The sequence below is a fragment of the Protopterus annectens genome, chromosome 13.part0 (assembly GCF_019279795.1).
Source record: "Protopterus annectens isolate FY-2018-M chromosome 13.part0, PAN1.0, whole genome shotgun sequence".
Lineage (NCBI taxonomy): Eukaryota > Metazoa > Chordata > Ceratodontiformes > Protopteridae > Protopterus > Protopterus annectens.
This window is the reverse complement of record NC_056747.1, coordinates 912,309,515-912,335,814: the sequence shown is the minus strand read 5'-3', so window position 1 is coordinate 912,335,814 and position 26,300 is coordinate 912,309,515. Positions and strand designations below refer to the sequence as shown.

The 26,300-nt window shown below is 37.2% G+C and overlaps 1 pseudogene; it reads left to right on the top strand.

Annotated features, from left to right (window-relative positions):
* LOC122787979 overlaps positions 1 to 22,100 on the top strand; it is a 41,839-nt pseudogene extending 19,739 nt beyond the window's left edge.
* Positions 22,101 to 26,300: the final 4,200 nt, after the last annotated feature.

The following is a 26,300-nucleotide window of genomic DNA, read 5'->3' as shown; positions in this document are numbered from 1 at the left end:
CAAATATACTTCTATGCTATGTGATGGGGGAAAAGTCAGTATATGACCACCATTCCCCGACCCTGTATATTAAATGCAACAGTTTAATACTTCAAGGTCAGAAAGGAAGTGTCCAGCTCTTCTGCAAAAGCTGTACTTTCTCCCTTGCAAATACTTCTGTGCTGCAGAAAGTCCACCTTACAATGACTTCTGTTGCCCATATCACTTTTCAATGAACTAGCTAAAACTGATACTTTGAACAATTGTTTTTTACCATTTTGTGTATTCACACTTCACCATCACTGGTAACATGGAGCAGCATGTACAAGCTACCCAAATAGCTGTGGCCTGCAGTCACTGATGTACTAGTATATTATAATATGTCACATGGCATGCTTGGCCTGGGTGGTTTTATGACTCCACTCTTAAAGAGTGAATGCCGCCAAAAAATACAATGGAATGGCATGGCTTCAGAGGCTGTGTACCTGGGATCCCTACTTTATTGTTCACTTCCCTTCCCTTATGTCATCTCACTGACTTGTCACCCTAGAAATTCTTACAGTGTGGAATGCTCTTGGCAAAAGAAACTTCTCCTGTTTCAGCTCCCACTTGCTAGTGATTATCCTGCAGCTGCTTTATGAAGGTAAAAGGCACATCCAATGAAAGAAAACTATGTGCAATTCTTGATCTTCATGCTTCCTAAAGATCCATAAACAGTACCTTAGATAGTGTGCCATCATGCTGCAGTTATTGAAAATTTCTACATCAGTCTGGTTTAACTGGTCTCCTGTACTTTGCCTCCATTGTTTCATATTGTTGTTCTGTAACTGTAAGTTTGTTTTGTTGTGTGATAATACCTGTATATGCTCTGCTTCAACTGCTTTGCTGTATGTTGCCTCCATTATTTCATATCACTGTTCTGTAAGTTTAATTTCTCGTGTGATAATACCTGCATCATATTCTGGTTTAATTGCTCTGCTGTATTTTACCTCCATTGTTTCATATTGTTTTTCTGTAAGTTTAATTTGTTGTGTGAGAATATCTGCGTGTATTCTGGTTTAACTGCTATATTTGTATTTTGCCTCAATTAGTTCAGATTGTTGTTCAGTAAGTTAGTGCTGTGTATCTTGTATATTATTTTTGTGTTTTGTATGGACTGTGTTTGAAAAGAACAGAACTTTGAATCAATTCTCTTGCAATCTATCTGCTTATCTCTCTCTCTCTCTCTCTTACTCTATCGTTTTATTCAGTAATAAACAGTTCCAGAGTCTGAAGCATTATTCTACATAAAAAATTAAAATATATTCTGGAATCCTTCCTTACAAAAGCATATCTATGCAAAACTGGAATATTATAAAGATAGGAAGGCAGCATTTAAACAGTCAGTGTGCACTGGGGATGCACAAAATTTGAAGGAATATGCAGACAGAAAGTGATTGTCAGTTCCAACGCAGCAAAGTTGATAGCAGCAGGGTTAATAAGATTTGGATGAACATGTAAGCCAACAGTGGAAGGCATATAGTGTAAGTACATATGAACACAAAAACTCTACATGTATAAACAGAGAAGTTCTTTTCTCTGTTTTTCTTGACAGGACACCAGCCAGCAAGTTGTCTACCAATACCTATACAGCTATTTACAAAAATACAAATTGAGACAGATGACTTTTCTCCATATTACTCTCTACCCATGTAGAGAGATTTACTAAACCCCTGTCCCAGGCATACAAAAGCTCCTCCTGGGTCACATTCACTTTGGCCTGAAAACTAGTCCATTGAAACTCTGTCTATATATATTAGGCTATGCACACAGCTAAATAAAGGTAACTTATGCACAAAGTACTGACTTGCCCTATTTTGACATTCAATGTGTGAATCTATTTTGCAGCTGTATACAGTGTGCTAATATGTGACATGTTGGCAGAGGGTAAGCTGATACGTGTTGTGATGAAAGGAGATACTGCCAACTCAGCTAGCTGGAATTTTGTAAATAATTATATGTCATATTGAAATGATTTGGGTAAGATGCTTGTGTTATAAATGTATTAGAACTGTATGTCATGTGTATATCAAACTGCTAGTGCAGATGTGCATGTTGAAAAGGGTATTTGCAAAAGGCTTGTGGTTAGAATGGATCCACAGTGTGTGCCCTACTGGAAAAGAGCAGACATATGCATGCACTATTGTAACTGTTTAAATGTATATATTTTAACAGTGGAAACTGAGAAACAGGAGGCTAACCCCAGTCTAGTAAATGTTAGAAAAATATCTGAAATTAAATTACTTTATGGCTAGGCCATTAAAGATGGTATCTTTCAGTTTTCATTGCAGCTACAGACACAGAGTCTGTGCTGAGAAGGTTTCTGTATTGTCTTTGGAGTGAACTAATTACTACCTCTGAAAGTATGAAGGAATGCAGTTGTTTTATGACTTTCAGCATCTGCCAAAGATCTGAGGTCTATGCATTTTCACAGGTAGATGCTTAATACCGCCAGCTTCCAGCAGTGGGAGTTTCACCTGGGATAGAGTCAGACAACAAGAAATGATGATATTTTGCAAGCTATCCCAGCAGTAATATCTGAGATATTAATTTGAGAACTCTCTGAGAGAGACAGTGCATTCTTTATTCTATCTTGGACCTGACAACAAGAGGAAGCATTCAACACATATCTGCCTTGCTCTGATGAAGTAAGTTACTATGGAATAATATAATTCTCTTAGATATAGTCAGGAATATAGTGAAGCTTAGTTTAGATATTTTTATTTATTTATTTGAGACTGTCCAGCAATGTTGTTTTAAATATTTCCTGTGATTTTGAACTCTGGTGTCACTGTGAATATATACTGTGTAATTTCTTGTTCTTTTATTATTTATTATTAAATATATTTAAACATTTCTTTGTGGCTGATCTGTCTAGAGATAATTAAGTTTTGAGAGTACTTGGATATTTATTTGGTGACATTGTGTGGGCCACTCCTAACAGCCTTGCTCTTGATCAAACTACTATTTGTATTAATATTAATATTACATAGTGTGATTGGACACCCTTTGTTTAGGGCCTTAAAGTAGCTGATAAGAAGTTGGCTGGTGGGAGTGATAACTATCTTATAGTCTGGGCAAAAGAGGGCATAGCTAGTAAACCTGTGACAGCCTTTCCCTGGTGTGTTTGTGTGTAATCAAACCTCAAAGAGTGTGTGTGTCAGCTATTTGGGCAGGGATACGAAGCACTGGTTGGACAGAGAGGGTGATAGAGATCTTGGTTTGGCCACTCAGCTGATGCTTCAGCTCTATAGCTGTGCCAGTGAGGAGTCTTAATGGGGATCTGGAGAAAGAGGGAGAAACCAGCACTGGACTGACTGCAATCTCTGTCTGCTCTTAAGGGAAAGTCTTCTTGATGCAGAGAGCTGAATCTGGAAATACTGTGTGTGTACTTGTCATCCTCCCATTATATGTCTCCCACTGTTGCCAGTGGTGAGGATTGAGGCTCCTTGATTACTAGTCCAGTGGTGGGTCATCACATTATTGGTTGGCAGGGGTGGGTTATCCACATATTAGGATTCAGTGGTGTGGATATTGAACTCCTGTAGCCTGTAAATGCTGGTCACTAAAGAAGGTGTGTGCACTCTCAAGCAGCCACACTGTAGACATTCAGAGGTTTATATCACAATAGTTTTATTTATTTTGTGTTAGCTTAGCTAGTCAGGGAGAGCAGGCAAGGATGTCAGCAGAGGAGTATAGCAAGCTGACAAGGATCCAGTTGGCTGAGATGTGCCAAGACAAAGGATTGATGCATGGCAACCTGACTACAGCAGAAATGATTGCAGCTTTAGTCACAGCTGCATCACAGACCAGCAACCAGGAGAACAACCAGACTGGCCTTGGGGATGTACAACTTTCAGAAAATGGACAGTTCAACCTTTCCACAGAGGACTTAAAATCCATCTGGAGTTAAAGAGACTTGAACTGGAGAATGCATCCTTTCTCTTCCTGACAACACTTCATCAAATATACTTTGCAACAGACAAGAAGTTAATAAAAGCTACAATAATGTTAGCTAATTTACAAGATACCTTTTACTGTTCTCGAGTGTAAGATAGCAAGACACATATTCCACCCTCCTATCTGTTACAAATCAGGTAAAAGATCCATTCCTTGACAGGAAATCTGTCTGGACATGTAATGGGGTCAGTTAGAGTTTATTATGTAATGGTCACTGCAGTCCTAACTCTTCTACTACAGAAGCAACAAAAGCTCAACCAATGGTATGGGTTTTAAAGTTTATTAACTTTTTATTAACCCTTGAGAGTGTTCACTGGGGTTATTCTGGCCTCTGTCATGCACAGTGGATTGCAAATGGGCAGGGAGCAGAGGGAGGAGAAATCTAAAAAAGAATAACAAAAGCTGAAAGGCACAGAGATAAGGGGATGCAAAATGGGTTGGATGAGGATTAGAATCACTGTAAACATCTATTTTTTTGCATGAAGGTAATCAAATATAATTTGGAAGTCAGAGAATGCATGCAATAGATATAAGGCAACTCTAGAAGAAATAAGAGAATGTCATTAGTCAGCTATTTAGGGGCAGCACAGTTGTGCAGCAGTTAGCATTGTCTCCTCACAGCAAGAAGTCCTCCAGTTTGATTCTCAGATGGGGTGCCTTCTGTGTGTAGTCTGCATGTCCTCCCTTTGTTCACGAGAGTTTCCTCTGGGTGTTCCATTTTCCCTGCACACTCCAAACACATGCAGCAGGTGGACGTGACACTCTAAATTGACCCTAGGTGTGAGCTTGTGTGCGAGTGTGTGGTATGGATGTACCACCACGGCAGGGCTAGTTACCCGGCAGTGTAAACCTTGGCTCTAGATGATTGTCACTGTTAAAGTGACATCCCGACATCTTCAAAAATGGAAAAAGGGGTTGAGGATGGATGGATGGGTTAGTCAACTATAACTTGCAGTGTTTGTATTAAACATTAAAAACTATGAAATTAGGCAGTGCAAAATACCATTATTTTGTATCAGATATGCTTCATATATCGCAGCATTCTGTTTCTCCACCTGAGTTTCTGTTGAAATTCATTAATGTTATGGCTTTCCTGATTGCTTATCTCCAGCAGTAGATCTGGCTATAGAGAAATTAGAGGATGAGCTGGAAATATACTTCCTACATCTTCTATATTAGGTTGTACTGTGGTAATTCTGTTAGTGTTGTTAACTCGCAGTGCCTCACAGCCTAGTTTTGCTCATGGCCAGGGTGCTATCTGTGCAGACTCTACACTTCCTCCCTGAGACTACTTTGGGTTTTGTCAGGGTCTCTGGTTTCATATCTCAGACATGTACTGACATGCGACGTTCTAAACTTTCAGTAGATATGTGTATCCTGTGATGGACTTCCGTCCCATCCAGTAATGTTTCTACCTTAATGCTCATGCTTGCTGTTATAGGCTTTGGTTTCCCCATTATCTTAAATAGTATAAAGCAGGTATCAGAAAATGACTTAATGAACTTCTTTATAACAAGGTTCTGAGTTACTATATTGTACTTCGGTATAACTTACAGTTTTGGAAATCTCTAGAGGCCTGTGGAAATGCACTAATACTGTTTCATTCGTTTTCAGTAACCAGTCCATAACATCAATAATGCCATAGTCACTGAACATTGTGACAGGCTTGTTCATATTTTACTGAGCTCCAGGCAATGAAAATCAGCCTAACTTTGTAATTTACTGCCCAGCGGCCACTTGCAGTTATTCATCAATGCTCATTGTTTGTTTAACAAGTAGTCTTTGATATTTGATGGCTGCACTGTAACATCTTATGGACAACTTTCAAGCCACTAACAATTGTTCCAACATACCAACATTGGCACAATCATTTTCTTGATAATGACCTGGGTGGGAGGTGGTAACAAATGCCATTATCACTGGTCTTTAGACTTTCGTACCCAGGATACTTAGAACAGGCAAAGCACAGAACATATCATTGTTGGTGTAACTTAACTTTACAAATAAAAGTTATTATGACTAAGTGTATTGTACAAAAATGAAACAAGTGGAGTCAGTGTTAGGCTACAAGCAGAATGAAGGAATCATCTTTAGAGTTTGGTACATACATATACAGGACCCCATGGTTGGTTGAAGTGCAGTCTGTTCAAGTGCATTTCATTTGAATTATACCAGTCAAATAAAATGCAGTTCAAACAGAGTTAGTTGAAGTTTGGCATTTGTTGTAGATTAAATAATACTGAAGATAGAGGGATTTTGCCTTTTGTCTGGTTTTGTCAGTCTTGTGTTTGGAATATGTAACTTTAAATAATACTGAAGATTGAGGGATTTTGCCTTTTGTCTGGTTTTGTCAGTCTTGTGTTTGGAATATGTAAGTTTAAATAATACTGAAGATAGAGGGATTTTGCCTTTTGTCTGGTTTTGTCAGTCTTGTGTTTGGAATATGTATGTTAGCATTGGTGTCTTCAATTGTTTTGTTCTTCAGTGTACTATACATGAAAGAACATAATTCAAAGTAAGTGCACATTGAATTTCTATCTGTATATACATATGCACATGCAGTGTGTGTGTCATTACTCTCAACTGCCCACAATTTCATAGAATGTCCAGATTTTTGCCTCATATTTTCAGTCTGTTCTTCATAACATTTGTGGTTTTCTGCCAAATTATTGAGGATTGAGATCACTAAATAATACTAAATAATGAGACATTACCGTTTCAAACATCATGTCTTTCAGAAAGTACATAATAACACAAAACCCATTATTTTAGCACCTTTTTAAGTTTATAGGAGAAATATTAAAAATCTGTCCTTATTTTTGGGCCTTTGTTCCCCCATTGTTTTTGGTTTTGTCCAGATTTCTTGTGCTGAGAGATTGAGAGGTGTGTCTGTGTGTGTGTGTGTGTGTGTGTGTGTGTGTGTGTGTGTGTGTGTGTGTGTGTGTGTGTGTGTGTGTGTGTGTGTGTGTGTGTGTGTGTGTATGTGTGTGTGTGTGTGTGTCTGTTCATCTGTGTACATTTGTGTATTTATATATATATAAAACATGTTTTGCTGGGTTTTTTTTGGGTACTAGACTTCAGCGAAAGTGCACTTTTGTTTAAGTGGACTTTCGCTGAAGTGTAGGGTCTACTGCTTAATTTCAGATTACTGTCTTTTCGATGTTAAGCAGTAGCCCCATATATATATATATATATATATATATATATATATATATATATATATATATATATATATATAAAATACATACACACATATACACACATAGTTATGTATCTAGATATCTATCTATTCATCAGTCATCCTGCCTGCTTTTAAAGGCTATTAGTGAAGCATTCTGTTTGATATATAAGGGCAGCCTATTCCAGAAATGAGAATATGTTGGCTTAGGTGTTAGTCAAACCATCTAGTTTTGTTGTGGTGAAGGGACAGAGTTGAAAGAAGGCTTGGTCATTCATAGCATGGAAAGGTAAGCAGTAGTCATGCCTCAGTTGTAAATATGACACAGAGTACAGAGACAGGACTCTTAGTCTGCCAGAGCCTGAGGTACTGTGACCTGAGATCTTTTCAATTTGAAAACAGTGGGGTCTCTTGAGTTTTTTTTTTAAGCGCTTAGTAAAGTACAAGCCAAATGGGGCATTATATTCAATGATAGGCCTAATAAGGAAGAAATAAAGTAACACTGCAGTGTCTTTGGAAATTAAGGAGATACATCAGAGGATAAGATGTGTAAGGTTGAAAGATTTTCTAACCAGCACATAGATTTTGTAATCAAAGGAGAGTTTGTTCTCAGCATAGGCACCAACGTCCTTGATGACAGTGCCAAAGTTAGGAGGAGGAAACATTTATTAAGGAAGGATCAAAAAGATTAACAGGTGTGGTGGGCAAGGGGAGAATTTGGTTGAAGTATACTGGCATCTGTGAAATCTAGAAATCTCTGTGCAGATTTGTTGTTGATATTATGTTTTCCAATTTATTTTTGATACCTGAAGTCACCCATAAGAAAGGTATTTGGTTTTATGTTTAAGTTTTCTAACTGGTTAATGTCTTCTGCATACTTAGAAAGATCATTGAAATGGTTTTGTAACTGACTGCAATATAATAATAATTTTATTGAGTGTAACTAATACTTCAACCAATTTCAGACTTCTATCATGAGGAATCTGATGAGAGACAATGGAGTTACAAAAAGAGAAGTACTTCCCCACACTGCAGCTGTATACATGTGCATTTAAATATCTCTGCTACATCTTGTCATTGCTGTAATACGTGATGTAAAATTATGTATGACTTCTGATGGCTTTCTGTGTTTGAACACTGCCATTGTGCCTTGCTCATGTTTGTATACTGCCAATGTGCCTTGCTCATGGCTGAAAAAGAGTCCAAGGGCCAGTCCACATAACTGGTTATCAAAAGGATAAATAAAATAAAATAAAATATGTGTGGGATGCATGCAGTATATAAATATATCAGATGCTTTTATCCATCTAGTTACTGGTCATGGGTATCAGTTTAAATTGTATACTGAATGCATAAGTGTACCTTGCATGGGATAAAAATATAATGTATTCTATACATGGAAACCTATAAGGAAACCAAAAGACCATATATATGAATCCCATCATGTTTTCAGTAAAAAACTATCCCACAATGTACTCTATAAGCATTCAGATGAACAAGATGAGCATATTAAATTTATGTTTCAAACTACAAGTAAACTGGAACTGTGAATCAGAGGAGGTTGAAAAGAGAGACTTGATAAAAATTAGTATTATTAGCAGTTAATCTTACAAGCAGACTGATAACTTGGTCTGAATGATAATATGACCTTTAAGGCCATAGTAAACAGGAGGCCTTCACAATATTAATTAGTTAAATTGCTTTATTTATAATGTGATGCAGGGTGGGATAAACAAGTATGTTAAGAATGTAATATTGGTTTAAAGTGATGGAGTATTCAGATGTAAGAGAACTTATCTCCAGTTCTATTTAACTTTATTACCATTTATTATTTGTATATAAATATTTAATAAAGTTTCAGAGTTTAAGAATATCATTTTAACTTTATTGATACTGGAGAGATGGAGATATGCTCTAGAGAGAAGAGGAATGAAGGTCAGCAGGACTAAGACAGAATATATGTGTGTGAATGAAAGGGAGGATAGAGGAATGGTGAGGATGCAGGGAGTAGAGGTGGCGAAGGTGGATGAGTTCAAATACTTGGGGTCAATAGTTCAGAGTAACGGTGAGTGTGGAAGAGAGGTGAAGAAGAGAGTACACGCAGGATGGAGTGGGTGGAGAAGAGTGTCAGGAGTGATTTGTGACAGATGAGTACCTGTAAGAGTGAAAGGGAAGATCTACAAGAGGATAGTGAGACCAGCTATGTTATATGGGTTGGAGACAGTGGCATTGACAAGAAGGCAGGAGTTTGAGCTGGATGTGGCAGAGTTAACAATGTTAAGATTTGCACTGGGTGTGACGAGGGTGGACAGGATTAGGAATAAGTATATTAGAGGGTCAGCCCAGGTTGGAAGGTTTGGAGACAAAGCCAGAGAGGCAAGATTACATTGGTTTGGACATGTGCTGAGGAGGGATGCAGAGTATATTGGGAAAAAGATGCTAAGGATGAAGCTGCCAGGTAACAGGAAAAGAGGAAGGCCTAAGATAAGGTTTATGGATGTGGTGAGAGAGGACATGCAGGTGGTTGGTGTGACAGAGCAAGATGCAGAGGGCAGGAAGAAATGGAAACAGTTGATCTGCTGTGGCGACCCCTAACGGGAGCAGCCGAAAGAAGATGATGATACTACCAGTACAGGTGGAGTTATATTCAATAATTATTCATTTTACTTATTAACTAAACCATATAATTTTGTCCTTCCTTCCTTACTTCCTTCCTTCATTCTAGGTGCACTCACAGCCTGCTGTGGATATGATTTTGGGAGTTCAAATCTGTGTCTCTTTGTCCAGGATATTTCTGGCAGCTCATTTTCCTCACCAGGTCATCACAGGGTTTATTTCAGGTCAGTCATTGTGTCTTTTCTTTTCTTACTGTCCTTAATGCATTGTATAAATGCAGAGATAAAAAACAACTTCCAAATGAGGTGCCTGATGTACTTTTGGGTTGCTAACACTTTTGAGGTGAGGCAGACAACTTGACATCTGAAAGCCTTGGTAAACACCTTCTTCAGTTCTCCATCCTAAAGAACTGTGGGAACAATAAGGTTGTTTGAAAAAACAGCAAAATAGGTTATGTGGCATCTAACATTCAGATTAGCCTGAGCATCATAATTCATTTAAACTGAGTATATTTTTCTCAGTAACTCAGAATGCATTGTTCTCTACATATAAAACAGTTATGTTAGATTATTATTTGCTCAGGAGTGATAGAGACTAGTATATCATTCTGAATATATTTTCCTTCTGATTATAATGGAATGGTCCTTTGTCAATAATTTGTTACTACATGCTAGTCATTTCAATTGAAGCAGTTTTAGAAATAAAAATTAGCTTTTGTTAGGAACTGACCTACAGGCCAGCAGCAACAGTCACTAAATTTGCTTAATTAATTAAGGTGCAAATTTATTCACTTAATAACCTTTGTTACCCTTCTGGAAGAACTCATAATGCATCAGTTCCTCATTTCAGGACATCACCATATTCTGAGCAATTCTTTGAGGAACATAATCTAATATGGTACAATTTTTTTTTAAGTCTGTTTCTACTGACAGGCAGTTTTGTCAAAAGAGAAATACAAACAGTTTAAAGACAATTTAAAGACAGACGCCCCAGTTATCATGTCAGGCAACCCCCCCCCCCACTCTCACGAATGGTGATTTGTCCTTGCAATACTTGCTTAATATGACATCCTCTGAGGTTGCACAACCTTGAGATTAGTTGCCCACTTTTGAGAAAATAGTAAACCGATAGAAGTAGACTCAAAAATCTGTCATCATTATTAGAGTCTACGCTTTAGTACCCAGAGTCCAGGCTATGAGATGCCAATGAGTTTCTTCTCTTGGGTCACATTCTCTCAATGTCATACAGAAAACTGTAGGACTCTGTCACTTAATCAAGACAGTGCTTGCAGGTAGGGCCAGGAAAGAAGCAGCTGTGTTTATCATTTTTATGTATTAATTATTTGTTAACTGGGTAAGTGAGCTAGCTATTCCACAGCCCTGTTTCAAATATGAACAAGGTCACCAGAGTTCAGGAACGAACATCAAACACTGGAACTGTAATGCAGATATACTACCACTGAGCCACTAAGGCAGCAGACTGCTTTGTTAGTGATATAAATAAAAATAAACAATATGTTCATGTCATTCAGCATTATGCTATATGTACTACTCTAGAAAGTCACAAAATTAATTTGTGAATTTATTACATTATTTTATACTGTTGATTAGTTGAGATCATCTACTCTGTTGCTTCACTGTTCTGTATATTTATTTATTTATTTATTTTACATTTGCTTACTGGGCAGGACCGACTGGGCCATTGGTCCTTTTTCAGCACAGGCCCAGGAAGAAATGTTCCATATTAGTGAAACTCAATTACCAAAAAGACAGCAAAAACAATACTGATAATGCATTACAAAATATAACAAGAATGCAATAAAAGAAAGAAATTAAAATAACACTATTAAAAAAGCATTGCATAGGCCGTTACGTATAACATTGTTTGAATGAAGAAGTAAGTATATAAAATGAGTTCTGTGGCAGAGAAAGACAAGTTAAATGAATTACTAGACTGGCAAGTGCATTACATTGGAGAAAAGAAATTATTGAATAATGGTTAGATACTGTGACGTAATTTGTATATATAGAGAGACATACATTAAAAATGTACAATAAAAAACAGCTAATTGTTGCACATGGTAGCCAAAGTTATTTGTACGCACTATGTAGTTAGGAACATCGTTGAAAATAGATAGAATTGGTCTGGATAGAGTGATATATGCTTGGTAGATTAGGAAGTTGTTTGGTAGATTAGGAAGTTGGTGGTAGGAAGTTCAAAAATAGATAGATTTAAATTGGATTAAGCTTGAGAAGGAAATAGTGTGGTTGTTTAATAGAGCTGGAAAAAGAAAACTATCCTCAGCCAGACATAGTGCAGAAGCAGAGTCAATTATTTGTTAGGTGTTCCCTAAGAGGTTGTTTGAATTTTAGTGTGTTGGTAGTGTTTAGTATTGAATGAGGCATGGCATTCCAGGATTTAGCTATTTGTTTTGAAAAGAAAGAGTTGCCATGACAATTGTTGGACTTAGTTACTTTAAGTAGTAGTTTGTTGGAGGATCTTAGGAGTCTGGAGTTGGCGTGGGGCAGCACTAGGTTCTTGAATGCAGGGCAGTGATCTGGGTAGTGAAAGATGGAGTGGGTTAAAGTTAGTTGGTTAAGGGATAGAAGATTAGGTAGTTGGAGCCATTTAAGTTGGCATAGCGCTGTGCAATGATGTTTCCTGTACAGGAGGTTGGTAGCAAATTTGGTGATTTTATTGTAGCAAGACTCCAGTTTGTTTAAATCTGATTTTATGAGGTTAGTGAATATTGGTGAATCATATAGCAGACAAACAATGAGAAAGGCAATAGAAAATCACTTAGAATGACTTTAATAAAACAAAACTCCTTCAGTAAACACTTTCATCTCTTACAATCCACTGAGACTTCTTCAAACTGAAGTAACGCATACATCCACCTTTATACAATTAAAAAAATCACATGACATCAAGCTAATTAATGCTTTAACAATTTTCACTATGAATCGTATAGTAAGGTGGAGACTAGATGTGTCTTGGCTATGGAGTGCCTGGTGGAGTCGGTCAGGTATAGTTTAACTCTGTAGAGTGACCCTAGGTTAATATGGACCTTTCTGATAGTAAGAGATAAGTGTTTATCAAATTTTAGGCTGTTGGCATTTATGACTCTGAGCAGTTTAGTGTGAAGGACAGGTTCAATTTTAGTTTTATTAGAAGAGTAGATTGTGAAAGGGGGAGAATGATTGGGTGTTTTGTTATTAGTGAAGAGCATGAGCTTTGTTTTATTTGGATTGAAAGCCAGTTGGTAGTCTGAGAGATAATTTTCGATATCTTGGAGAGATTTGGGTTTTGTTTTTAGGAGTTCAGGTAAGGAGGAGGCTGAACATATAAGGGTGGAGTCATTTGTTTATTGTACTGTAGGTGCATGTTGGGTAGCTGTGCTGAGTTTGTTGGTGAATATGGTGAAGAGTAATGGACCCAGAACGAACCTTGAGGTACACCCACTCTGACAGGCATTAGGGTAGTGAGTTCATCTTGCCACTTAACTGCCTGTTGGTGGTCAGATAAATATCTGAGAAACCAGGAGAGAGCAGGCTGGATAAGGTTTAAGGAAGCTACCACAGTGAGTAGTTTTTGGTGAGCTACTGTATCAAAGGCCTTAAACATATCCAGAAAGATAGAAGAGACTAGCTGGCTGTTATTTCTGAGTTGGTTGATTAAGTTTGTAATGCTAACAAGTGCAGTTGTAGTACTATGTTTTAGTCAAAAACCATATTGGGAAGCCAATAGGAGGTTATTATTTAGTAGGTAGTTGTGTATGTATGCATTTTTCAAGTATTTTAGCTATGGGAGGATAGCAATTGGACTGTAGTTTGAAACCTTAGTGGAGATACTACCTTTGTGTAGAGGAATGATATAAGAGATTTTTCAAGGCTTGGGAATATATTGCTCAGCAATGGAATGATTGATTAGTAGGGATATGGGGTAGGAGATGGCATCTGCTGCTAATCTAAGGAGTTAATTGGATAGTTGGTTGGCAGCAAGAGATGTGGACTTCAGTTTGGACAGAAGTTTTTTGATGGTGTTTTCTTGAATTAGTTTGTTAGAAAAGGAATTTAGGTTTCTTTCTGGGGCTGTGGGAACAGAGAGGGGGTATTGCTTTTGTTTTTTGCTAAGGATAGTATAGAGTTGATAAAGTGTGTATTGAATTGAGAGGCAATACTGTCTGTGGTATTTGTTGTGTTTGGAGATGGAGTTGTGCTCTGTCCTGACTTAAGCAGTTGTTTGATGGAGCTCCAGAATTTCTGGGGATTTTCTTGTTGTTTTTGTTGCACTGTTGTGTAGTATAGCTTTTTTGTCCTGCCTGATTTGTTTTTAGCTAAGTTTCATAATTGTCAGAAGGACAGAATGAGGTTTGGTCTTTGGTGTTATGATAGATAGACCAGACTCTGTCTCCCTGGGGATGTGCTTGGTGTCATTAGAAAGCCATGGTATCTGTTTAGAGTTAGTACGGATCTTTCTAAGGGGAGCTAGGTTGTTTAGTATACTGAGGAATTTTTCATTGAAGTCTTGAACAGCCAAATCTTGGTGAAGATGTTTTAAAAGGGACCAGTCATATTGTTGCAGGAGGAACTTAATTGTCGTGGATGTGCTTGTAAATGATGCTTTTCGAAGGGCATTGCCTTAGTAGGTAAGTGGGTAGATGGTCACTAAGGCTGTCTGGGAGACAACCAGCTTGGTTACAGAAAGAAGGTTTATTTGTTAGAGTCCATTCTAATACTGATTGTTTTTTTGGAATGTTTATCAAATCTGGTGGGGGTTAAATTATTTTATAGAAACCATGGAGGTTAATAAAGAAGGATGGATTGTCTGAAGAAAAGATGGACCAATCCTAATTGACATCTTCCATTATAATAGTTTATTGGCTAAAGGTTGTAACACACCAACCAAAGAGACCTTCAATAATGGATGGCTTGTTGTCTGGGGGGATGTAGATGGCAATGATAATGATATGCTTTTTAGGGTTAAGTTGTGAGAGATTAAAATTTCAGGATTACTGAGATTTGTGGGGGGGGGGTTAAGTTGAAAATGTCCCAGTTTAATGGTTTCTTTGTATATTATGGCTATGGCAACATCTTTCTTATGCGTTCTGTCTAGTCTGTGGATTTTATACCCATGGGTTAGGATTTCACTATCTGGTAAGTGGGGTTTTAGCCATGTTTCAGTTAAGATTGCTAGACTGGGGGAATATTGGGTGAGAGTTGCATGGAATTTATGTGTTTTATTTAAGATGCTACTTGGATGATGTTTAAGATAAGGAGGTCAGAGTTATTATGTGGGAGATTGGTGATATTTGTCAAATATAGATTTCTTTGAGGGAGAGAGGTTTGGCTAGGTGATTGAGGGCCAGGATTGGGGTGTATGTCTCTGCTTAGTTTGATCCGGGATATAAGATGATATAAGAGGAACTGGTGTGTAAGTTTGATAACTAACTTAGCATATTTGTGTAGTGTTTAAGACTTTAGCTGTGAATGTGTATATATGAATAAGAAAAGTTCTGAGTTAGAAAGGTGTGGTGATATGACAACATTGGTTAAAGCTGTATGAGGTGTGGTGTGCATCAGTGGGAGAGCATAAAGTATTAACTTGCTGGTTATGATAGGATTTAGGTAGGTTGAGGGTAATAAGTAAAGTGAGTAATGAAAAGTGTTGTAGCACCACTGTGTTAGTAATTGAGGTAGAACTGAGCAGTGGCTTTGTGATGGTGTTGGGAAGAGTTAATAAGGGAAAGGATCTTGTAGGCAGTGACTGCAGTTAGAATGAGAAAGCAGTCCCTTCTATGGGGTGTGGTTAAATTATTAAATTAGTGTTTAGACTGCTGTGACTGCTGTGATTGGATAACTAGTGGAGGAGGTGTGAGCAGTGGATAAGAATAAATGTAGGGGTGTTAGGGTGGGTGAGATTTGAGGGTAGGGTAGGGGACATGAGTAAGCTTGAGTGGATTGAGGGTGAACGGAATGGGTAGAACCACAAGGCTGTCCAGGTAGCACAAGAACCAATCAGCCACCCTAGAAAGCCATGGGTTAATGTAAGTGATTACTGTCAGCAGAAGTGGAAAAACTTTATCTTTCCTCTGTTAGAGTGAGCTAGATAAACTGTTTTATTTGCTTCCCTTTGTTTTTATTTTATGTATTACTTTGCTTCTTTTACTCAGGGAAGCTGGTTAACTAACATAACTTTTGGATGTAAGGGTAGAGAAGAAAGAAAGTTAAAAATACACAGTTTGGGGGTATGGGGGAGTCTGTGCCTGTAGGATCCTGGTTAGTGAGAGTGCTACTAGCTTAAAACAAAGAATGGAGCATTCTGGCGGAATAAAAAGTGACAAATGAAAATTATACAATAGGAACATACACTGGGGTCTTTTTCCAGGAGTCTCTTGCTTTTGCTGTGTTTTGATTTTGTTGTTTGTGGTTTATAATTTATGAGTTCCTGCTATACAGGATTGGACTGTCTTGACAGCCAAATCTGGTTGGGGTAACACTTGTGCTGGAAGTGATGGTGGGACTGTAAAATAAAAGTAATTATAAAGATCAGGGGTAGTCAGAAAAGGGTACAAGAGTGTGAGCAATTGACTAGCTTGAAAAGAAAAGGGGTACAGAAATGTAAGCAGTTGCAAAGCTCGAGCTAAACATGTCATTAATGATAAACAGTCATAATGCAAATTGGATAATGCACAATTTATAAATGAATATATAGTTAGCAAGAACAGTGCAATTTTATAGCTCTTAATTCCTTTTAAGCTGGTGGTCTATATAATCATAACATGTGCCTATGGGCATGTTTCCTCACACTGTACTGTACCTGTGTAACTCTCATCATAGATCTGTGTAGTCAATATATTTGCTTTATTATTATTATATGCTTTTTATTAAGAAGATTAAAAAACTATTAATCAGTTCAGCAAATATCTGTCATAGAAATTCTGAATATATCAGTGTTTCTGAAATGGTGTGCCATGGCACATGGGCAGAGATGTACTGTCTGTTGCCCTCTGAACTGCTTCCATCTGCTCAAATACATGAGTAAACGAGTGTGCGCGCGTGTGTGTGTGTGTGTGTGTGTGTGTGTGTGTGTGTGTGTGTGTGTGTGTGTGTTGTGTGTGTGCATATTAATCACGCAGTGTTAGACATAACAGATGTGATGGCCTGCAAAGTTCTGCAAAAGGGAAAATTCTTTTTGTCACTTTGATCTTTGATGTCTGTACAGCCCCAGCATGACTCCCTGTATGTTTTAACTGCTATAATGTATGCATAGCACTGTGATTTCAGTCCTCATTTAGTCTTGTTCCACCTACATTTCTGGTGTCCCTCATAAAGTTAGACCTGTTTATGGGTACATACATACTTTATTAAATAAATAAACTAAGCCTATACAAAGATGTCCTACCTCTAACTACATAGGGTCTAGAATATAAAGCTCTTCTATTCTGAGAAAGACAAGAAAATGCTCCTCTTTCTGACCCTCTGTTACAATTTTTAATGCTTTGAGATTTTCATGGTACATGTTCTATTTTCTGATGTTGCAAAGAGTGTGATAACTATGTTGAAAAGGGAATTCGTTTGGAAGAACAGAATACGTGCAGCAAAGTGGTCAAGCTAGAAAAGGACGAAGGCAACAAAACAGAAGACACTGGAAAAGGTAGTAAAATTTAGAAAGATGAAATTTGGGAAAGTAGCAGAAATAAGAAAATGAGAACCTGAACAATGAGACATACAGACCTGAAACCGGAGCCATAGTTTGTTCTTGTAGCACATGATACCATTCCTCCATCTGGCACCCTTCAATTCTAAGTTAAGGAGCAGGAGCAAAACTAAAGGTCCGTTCCCTGATCCCTGATCTGGCACTCTATAGAGGAACATCAGTTTTCCCTGATCTGCATTCCTCAACTCTTAAGCTGAGCAGTAAAGAATGAAAAAGTTGTATTTTAAACTGTAGCAAACAGCTTGCTACAATTACAGATCACAAATGTGCATTGTAGTAAGTGGTTTACTATAGTTACAATGTCACCCACTAAACATTACTTCAATACTAACAGCAATTACAGCATGGGCATTCATTTCAGAATGGCAGTACTGTATTAAAACCCTATTGATAACTGCTAATCATGCACACTGTTGCGCATGAGGCAGCTATCCCCCTTTGTCCCTCCCTAGCAAAACTTCTGTTTATAAATTATATCATGTGTCTGAGAAAACTGCACAAAATAATTCCAAAACTCTCAGTAATTAGTAGGGTAAGTCATTAGTATAGATCTAGCCTGGAAGTGTACTCATCTTCATCTTCAGCATTAACTTATTATAGTATGTATTAGCTGAACACTTAAACATACATCGAAGAGAAGCAGTGAACATTATACAATAAATAAAACAAAAGTATGACAGATTGCAAATTAAGAATGATAATTTAAAGTATGAACATCTGAGTGCATCATTATAAAGTATATAAAATAATGAACAAACGATACAAATTCTCAGAGTTTCAAGAATATAATAGTTGTAGAAAATATTAGACATTATACTCAAAAGAATTGTATGTGTTTTGCAGATGAATGGAGAAGAGAGACTTGACATCGGTTTTAAGCCCCTCCCTACCCACATTAATAGAGAGTGTTGGAACTGATACCAAAAGTCAAGATTAGTGACTATTTCATCTTCTTTCATTACTGTTGTATATACTGCTAATTAGAAAACAAAGTACTGACCCATTTCTAACCAAGGATGTCTCTACAACACCTTCATTAAAAGGCAGATACACATTTTAGGAAGTAATGGGAATAACATTAGATAAAAAAATCATAATTCTTACAGGCATTAGACGTTTGTTACTTCACTGTAACAAAAACTGCACTTCAAAGCAAGCCCATACTCCCATGTGAAAACAAGATATGCAAAATTTGTTTAAATGTTTTTGTTGCTCTGAATGTTGAACATAATGACTTACTTCAGAATACGGATATGCCATGTCAAAAATCCATATTACTAAGTGTGCCATGATATAAAAAAGTCTAATAACCACTGGCATAGGTGCTGTCTTTCAGAACACCATAAGGCTGCTGTTACTTCCTTACATAAAAAAGTTTGAAAGTAGTGAGGGACACTACCAGCTTACACTATATCTCTTTCATGCTGAGAACTATAAGATGATAAGAAAATGCATTACCACTTCTGTTAAGATTAATAATATAGAAATTAAACAAAATAAATAGTTTTTGTGAATATAATTAAATAAGAGACTCGGCATAATACAACTTGGCAAAATGGCAAAATAACCAGGTGAACAGAACATCTAGATACACTTTATTGATTGTTTTATGACCATCACAAAATGAAATACTGCCAGCCCAGCTATCTGGACTTTTGTAAATAATTCTGTTATTTGTGACTATTGATATGATTCATACAGAAGTGTGTGTAAAGGTATAAAGTACTGAGCTAAAATGAAACCAGAGCATGCCCTGCTGGCTTAGAATATAAATGTACAATATATAAACTATTGTAATTGTGTAAATGTATATGTTTTAACAGTAAAAACTAGAACATAGAGGGTTAACTTGCAAAACTTCAAGAAAATAAGCTGAAATTAAATTGTTTTCAGATTGTGCTATAAAAGTTATCCCTCATTTTCTCCTGTCCTCTGGCAGGAGATACAGAAGCCTGTGTTGTAAGACCATCAGACTATAAACAGTTTCTTTCCACTCTCCTTTAGACTGTTGAACTCTTGGGAAAAACAAACCATGATGTCTTTTACATAACTAGCCTATCAAGGAGTTTATTTTATGGATGTGCAATACTAAGGTAGCTCACCTACACACTAAAGGACTGTAAAGTGCAATATACAAACTGTGCAATAATTCAGTCTGTTCATAGATCTGCTGCTATTGTTTCAATTTTACTTTGACAATATTACCTTCATATTGTTCCTTGTCTTCCTTGTCTCATGTACTGGGATGGGTGTGGGTCACTGCTGTCCTACTTTACTTACAAATTGCTACTTATTACAATTCTACTTTGACATTTTATTAATTTTTCTCTGTCTGTATGTGCAACTGTTTCCTGCATTGGGAATGAAGCATTGTAATTTCGTTCAGCTACACTGCTGTGTAGTTCTGAATGGCAATAAAGTTTTCTTTGACTTGTCTTTGCTTTGACTCATTTCAAGTTCAGTAGCAGACACAATGTCTATAGCTAGAAGTTTTGTATTGTCTTGGAAGAGAAGTAATTACTAGGTTTGAGATGCAGAAGTGTTTTATTGTTTTATGACTTCCAGGGTCTTCAAACATCTGAGAGATAGGTATTTTTTAACCCAGAGATGTTAAATTCTGTTAGTTTCTGACAAACGAGGTTTAGCTTGGAAACTAAAATCAGGTAACAAAAAGTGATGTCATCCAAGCTAACCCAGCACTAATATTTGATATTAATTTAAGAACTCTGTCAGAGAGAGACTGTGCATTTTGTACTTTGTCTTTGACCTAACAAGAACATCCACTCATCACCACCATCTGCACTTACCTTGGAGTAAGTAAGTCTAGGATACAGTAATTTCTCTTATATACAGTTAGGAATATAGTGAAGTATAGCTTAGATGTTTTCTTTATTTATTTGAGACTGTCCTGCACAGAGGTAACTGTTTGTTTACTGAGTATTGTCTTGTTTTTTTATTGTTTATTATTAAATATATTTAAACCTATCTTTGTGGCTGATATTTGTGAGACATATTTAAGCTCTGAGGGTGGGTGGCCACGGTGGTGCAGCGGTTAGCGTTGCCACCTCACAGCAAGAGGTTTTCCGGTTCGATTCTCGGCTGGGGTGCCTTCTGTGCAGAGTCGGCATGTCCTCCCTGTGGTCGCGTGGGTTTCCTCCGGGTGCTCCGGTTTCCTCCCACATCCCAAAAGACATGCTGTAGGTGGATTGGACACTCTAAATTGGCCCTAGGTGTGAGTGTGTGCATGTGTGTGCCTTCTGTGGAAGGTTGGGCGCCGGGCTGGCAACTCGACACAGTAAAACTCCACTGCCAATCATGAGCGGACAGGTGATCCGCAGTGGCGACCCCTAACCTGGAAAAAGCCGAAAGAAGAAGAAGAAGATTTAAGCTCTGAGGGTGCTTGCATATGTATTTCGTGACACTGTACAGGCCACTCCTAAATAGCCTTGCTCTTGGTCAGACTACCATTTGGATTAATAGTAACATTACACATTAGGATTAGACACCCTTTGTTAAGGGCCTTAATTAGCTGATAAGTAGTGTCTGGTGGCAGCTGGAACTACCTTATAGTATGGGCAGAAGGGGTATAGCTAGTAAACCTGTGCCAGCCTTTCCCAGGTGTGTGTGTGTGTGTGTGTGTGTGTGTGTGTGTGTGTGTGTGTGTGTGTGTGTGTGTGTGTGTGTTTGTATATAAATCAAATCTCAAAGTATGTATGTGCATCAGCTACCTGGGCAGGGACACAAAGCACTGGTTGGACAGAGATAGTGTTGGAGGTCTTAGCTTGGCCACTCAGCTGAGATCTCAACTCTATAGCTGTGACAGTGGGGAGTCTTATTGGGGATCTGGAGAAAGAAGGAGAAACCAGCCCCAGACTGACTGTGATCTCTGTATGCTCTTAAGGGAAATTGCACTTTACTGTGTGTGTGTACTTGTATCCTTCCAGTGTGTATGTCCACTACCTGTTGCCAGTGGTGAGGATTGAGGCTCCTTGATTACTGGGCCAGTCCTGGGGCATCACAATGACTTCTTATTTTTTTATCCATTTACAGGTATGGCAGTATAAGAAATATGTAATCACATCCACTTAATCTAAAAGGCAAGTCTGAAGCAATATGTCTACACAAATGCCTTCCTCCTTGCCTTTGCTCTTGGATTTTACCTTCTCCTGAAAAGCCTTTGGAGTGGACCTTCTCTGGTCTGTGTAGAAATCAAAGAGGTGGTGTGCCAATGCTGAGTAGATTCATATTGATAAGATACCCTTTGCTGGCTTGCTAAGGAATCTGGGTACCCTTTTTGGTCTGGGGTTAGCCCTTATTTCCCAACTTTATGCTGATAGTTGCAAAGGAAAATAAAGACAGATGCTCAGCTTCAAATTCAGTTGCACTGTGTTTTCTTTAATAGTTCCACATTTATTCAACTCCTTCAAACCACCAGCTAAGATTGAACTGCTATTTTACTTTTTGTCCTTCTGCAAGAGTGCTGCCGTACCTCTGACAACTGAAGCTATTATTCCCATACTGTCTGTCCCACATCACAAGGACACACAACAACAGGAATATAAATGAATCACTGTATCACCATGTCATCTGCTACACCCATGGTGACTAAATATAAGTCTCAAACTTGGCAAGGTTACAGACCTCTGAGTTATATAAGAATAGGGTCATATGGAGTAGCCTCAGGAGACCATTGAGGAGCCTAACTCAGTTTCATAATAGTCCCTAAGCACTGTCTGGTTAAGTTAAGAAAGTGAGGAAATGAAGGCTGAGAAAATAAAACCCCTGGTCCACAGGAAAAAAATCTCAGTTAACAGCTCAGAGGGTTAAACTTTTGCACTGTCAGATATCCTTGCAATGGAGACTATGCGGTATGATTAAAAGTATCAGTAACTTGCTAGACAAGCCTGGCAGTGTTTTTATTTTGAGATCATTGCAGTTCTGCAGATTTTACATATGAACAAAAACTGCACATAGAAATTGTAAAATACCTGTGTCAACTGGATGGCAATTTAACTCGCCTGGACTTTGCATTTGTGGACCTACTAGGATATTAAAAAGCTGTTAATATTAAATAACATTAATAAGAAACAAAGAGGTAAAGTCCAAACCAGAGTAAGCAGCAAATATATATATATATATATATATATATATATATATATATATATATATATATATATATATATGTGTGTGTGTGTGTGTGTGTGTATTCAAGCCTACTTTTTGTATTTATTTTTATCTAAGAGTGATAAACTCACAAGCTGTATATCTGCTATCAGTTTTGTTTGTTTCTGATTTAATTTTGTTAAAATAAATTATTTTGTAAAATATGGCATTCTGTGTTTATATCTGGAAAAACAGTGGACATCTTATTTTAACACGTTTATACTTACAAAACAATAAAGATTAAGATGACTGACAGTTTAACCTTTATGTTTGAGAAACACAGGGATAGCAATAAGCTCAAATGCCGTGTGTAAATGTCTTTCACATCCTTGGAATTACACTTGTTTAAGCATTATATAAACTATGGAATACCTTGATTTAATCAGTCTTGGTAGATAATGTGTACTTACTATACTAATTAATTTAAATAAAAACATTACTTAGCATTTGAAAGTAAGAAAGCATTTGTCAATTCTAAATATGGACTTACACTGATGGTAAAATATAATAATACTGGCATGGCCCAAGCTGGAGATAGGATCCGCAGTACACTGCAGAGCACAAAATCTCCTTTATGGCCTGACTACATCTCTCTTGTTTAAACATGTAAGTCTGCATGTGCATGCTGAAGTCATGTTGTGGATTTACATTGATGATGTTTCAAGGATAGGTGGAAGGATTAGTCTGGGCTGTGAGTGATGGCTCCAAACTCTGTCGCCTCTGTCATGCCTTGATATGCTTTAATGAGTAATTCAATGGCTAGAACAGGCAAAAAAAGAAAGAAAGAAAGAAAGAAAGAAACTGGGGACTGTCAAGCAGAAAACAGGAAAGTTTGAAAAGTTTATCATGATAGAAGCTATTAAACAAATGCATTTAAAAACAAATTGGAAATGTTAGGGGCCCACATTGCCCAAATGAATGTGATTCCATCATTTATAGGTGGATACCAGGCATGCAGTCCAGGAAACCATTAAGGAGCCTAACTGAAATTCCTAGTTGTCCCAAATCACTATCTGATTAAGTTCCTCGCTTAAGGTCACACAGTAGGCAAAGTAAGGTGGAAAGTTTCAAACAGTGTTCCCTTGGCATAGGAAGCACCTCATTAACAACTCACAGCTTTATTCTTTGGCACTAACTGTCTGACTTGAAGTTGCTACCATACATTTGAATAACTGTGGTACAGCTCAAACCTACAGTCTTCTGATCTGAAATCAGATACCTTATCCATTAGACAACATGTAACACTAAAAGTTAGCTGTTTTCAAAAATTTTAGTTTAAACATTTAACTCAGTAAATTAAATTATAAAATGTCAAACTCTAAATTGTGAAACAATACAGTACTATTATTATAATCAGTGATCAATTTACAAGATCAACTGTTTGGTACAAATATAATAAATACTGGGACTGTAGAAAATAAAAGTGGTCCAAATAAGGATCAGGTAAGATACTGTAAAAGAAAACAAAGTACATTCAATATATAAAAAAAAACTTTTATTGCTAGCCCATTCACCTCTGCTCAGAATGTTGAACCTGAATGATCACTACTGTCCTGTTACGTGACCTAGACTTGCGGAAGAGTGACACAATGAATCTTGCATTGTTCTCACTTTCTCCCTCCTCCCTAATTTGCACAGTCTCAGAGTTGGTACCTATACAATGTATGAGTGTAGGTGCTTGCACCATGTCAATGGGTTCAGGGCCTTATCCCCCACAAAAATAATAATAATAAGAAGAAGAAGAAGAAGAATGTTTATTATGTGTGTGTGTTTTGCAACCTTGGGAGTACTGGCGTTTTAACTATAGACCTTCCAAGTTTTTAAATGTTTTGAGTCTGAACAAACATGATGATTAAACAAGACAGAACTACCCACAGTGGATCTAAAGTGAATGTTAAAAAGTGGAAAAAATTTAAAACAATGAAAGAAATAAACACTGTCTTAAAGTAGAGCTGCCCTGGTGAAGAGGTAGAACATGCTGTAAAATATGAAGATGGTCTTCCTATCAGCCCAATAAGAATTTTTTTTCTGCATAAAGTGAAAAAAATGAAAAAAGTTGAACTAAATTACAATATAAACCTGATGGAATATCTGAGTAAATTAGTAAAACCATTACATTTTACAAATGCTAGAATATTGTGAAATGACAGAAGGAATCCACTGGTTACCAAGTAACAATAAAGAGGTTATTAGCAGCAAATAAGTGAAAAAAGGTGTTCTGAGGTACATTAGATGCTGAAGAAATGTACAAACTAACTAGGAGCATAGTGTATGTGTATCTATGTTAATTCAGGTAAAGTGGCTTCATAAAATACTTAAGGGGTTTTGTCTCAAAATGCATGGCCCAATCAATTACAAAAGTTTTGTTCTAATAGGTGACATAATGTTATTCTTTGAAGGTAGAGACAGAGTTTATTGCAAAAGGAAAACTAGTCCTGCAGAAAATCGTGAAGTTAATATTTTTATGCTCTTACCTAATAAATAAAGGCAGCAAAACATCACATTGTATTAATATGCAATATATACAAATGATCCCTTACAGACACACTGGTGTTTCTGCATGCCTATAAAATTTTAATTTTCACTTTTTAAGTCTTTTCTGGTACATTCAGGCCAGTAAAGCTAAACCCCGTATGTCCTTAAGTAGTCATTTGCATATATCTAGTGGGCCTTCACTACAGGAGATTTAAGGTAATACACAGCAAAGACTCTAGATTTGCTGAGTCTTTCTTGAGGTTTTTCCAAATGGTTTTGTCTGTATGCCTTTTTATCCTTTGGTTTGGATATCATGTGGGATGTTTTGCAGGCACCTTAATGTTTATGGGCATCAGGCATGGTCTTAAACTCTGTGTTTCCAAAGTACAGCTCAACAATTCACTCATACTGTACTCACCAGCTCAAAAAAGAAGCAAAATATGACATGCATTCAACTAATGGGATTTGGCTTTATTGACCCATATTGTACCATCTTTCTTGGTGATTTTACTGAATGATTTCTCTGTGTAGTCTTTTTAACATTTGGTTTGGATATATATATATATCTATATATATATATATATATATATATATATATATATAGATTCACTTCTTAATTTTGAAAGACCAAAATCCCAAGATTCAGAATATCGAATTCAGAACCTCAAGATCTTGGAATCTCAAAATTAAGAACCCCCCCAAAAAAGCAGTCAACACATCACAACACATGTTTTTGCAGGGGGGTAAACCCCCCTGCACCCCCCCCAAGCCCCCATGTACCCCCCCACCCCCCACTACTTAAATATACCAATTCCAAGATTGCACTACAGCGAGGAAAAGGGAACTCTCCTGTTCTGCACTGCATGCCGATCTCCATTCAGGAATTCAAAGTTTTAAAGCTTCAATCATATGGTCTTCGATCATGTGAATTTCGAAGTTTTCGAATGATACACAACAGAAGGTGGACCATTTTCTAGACTGTAGATTAAAGAAAAGCTGTTTGCATTTATTTCACTTATTAGATTCTATTAAAAGTCTGTTAATTTTATTACCAACTATGCCTACATAAATTGATCTGTTCCTGAAGAACTAGGTATTTTTGGGCTCATACTGTGCACTAAGGCTGGGTTTTGAGTAAAGATGCACAGTAGGTGAATGCGGATTGCTTCTT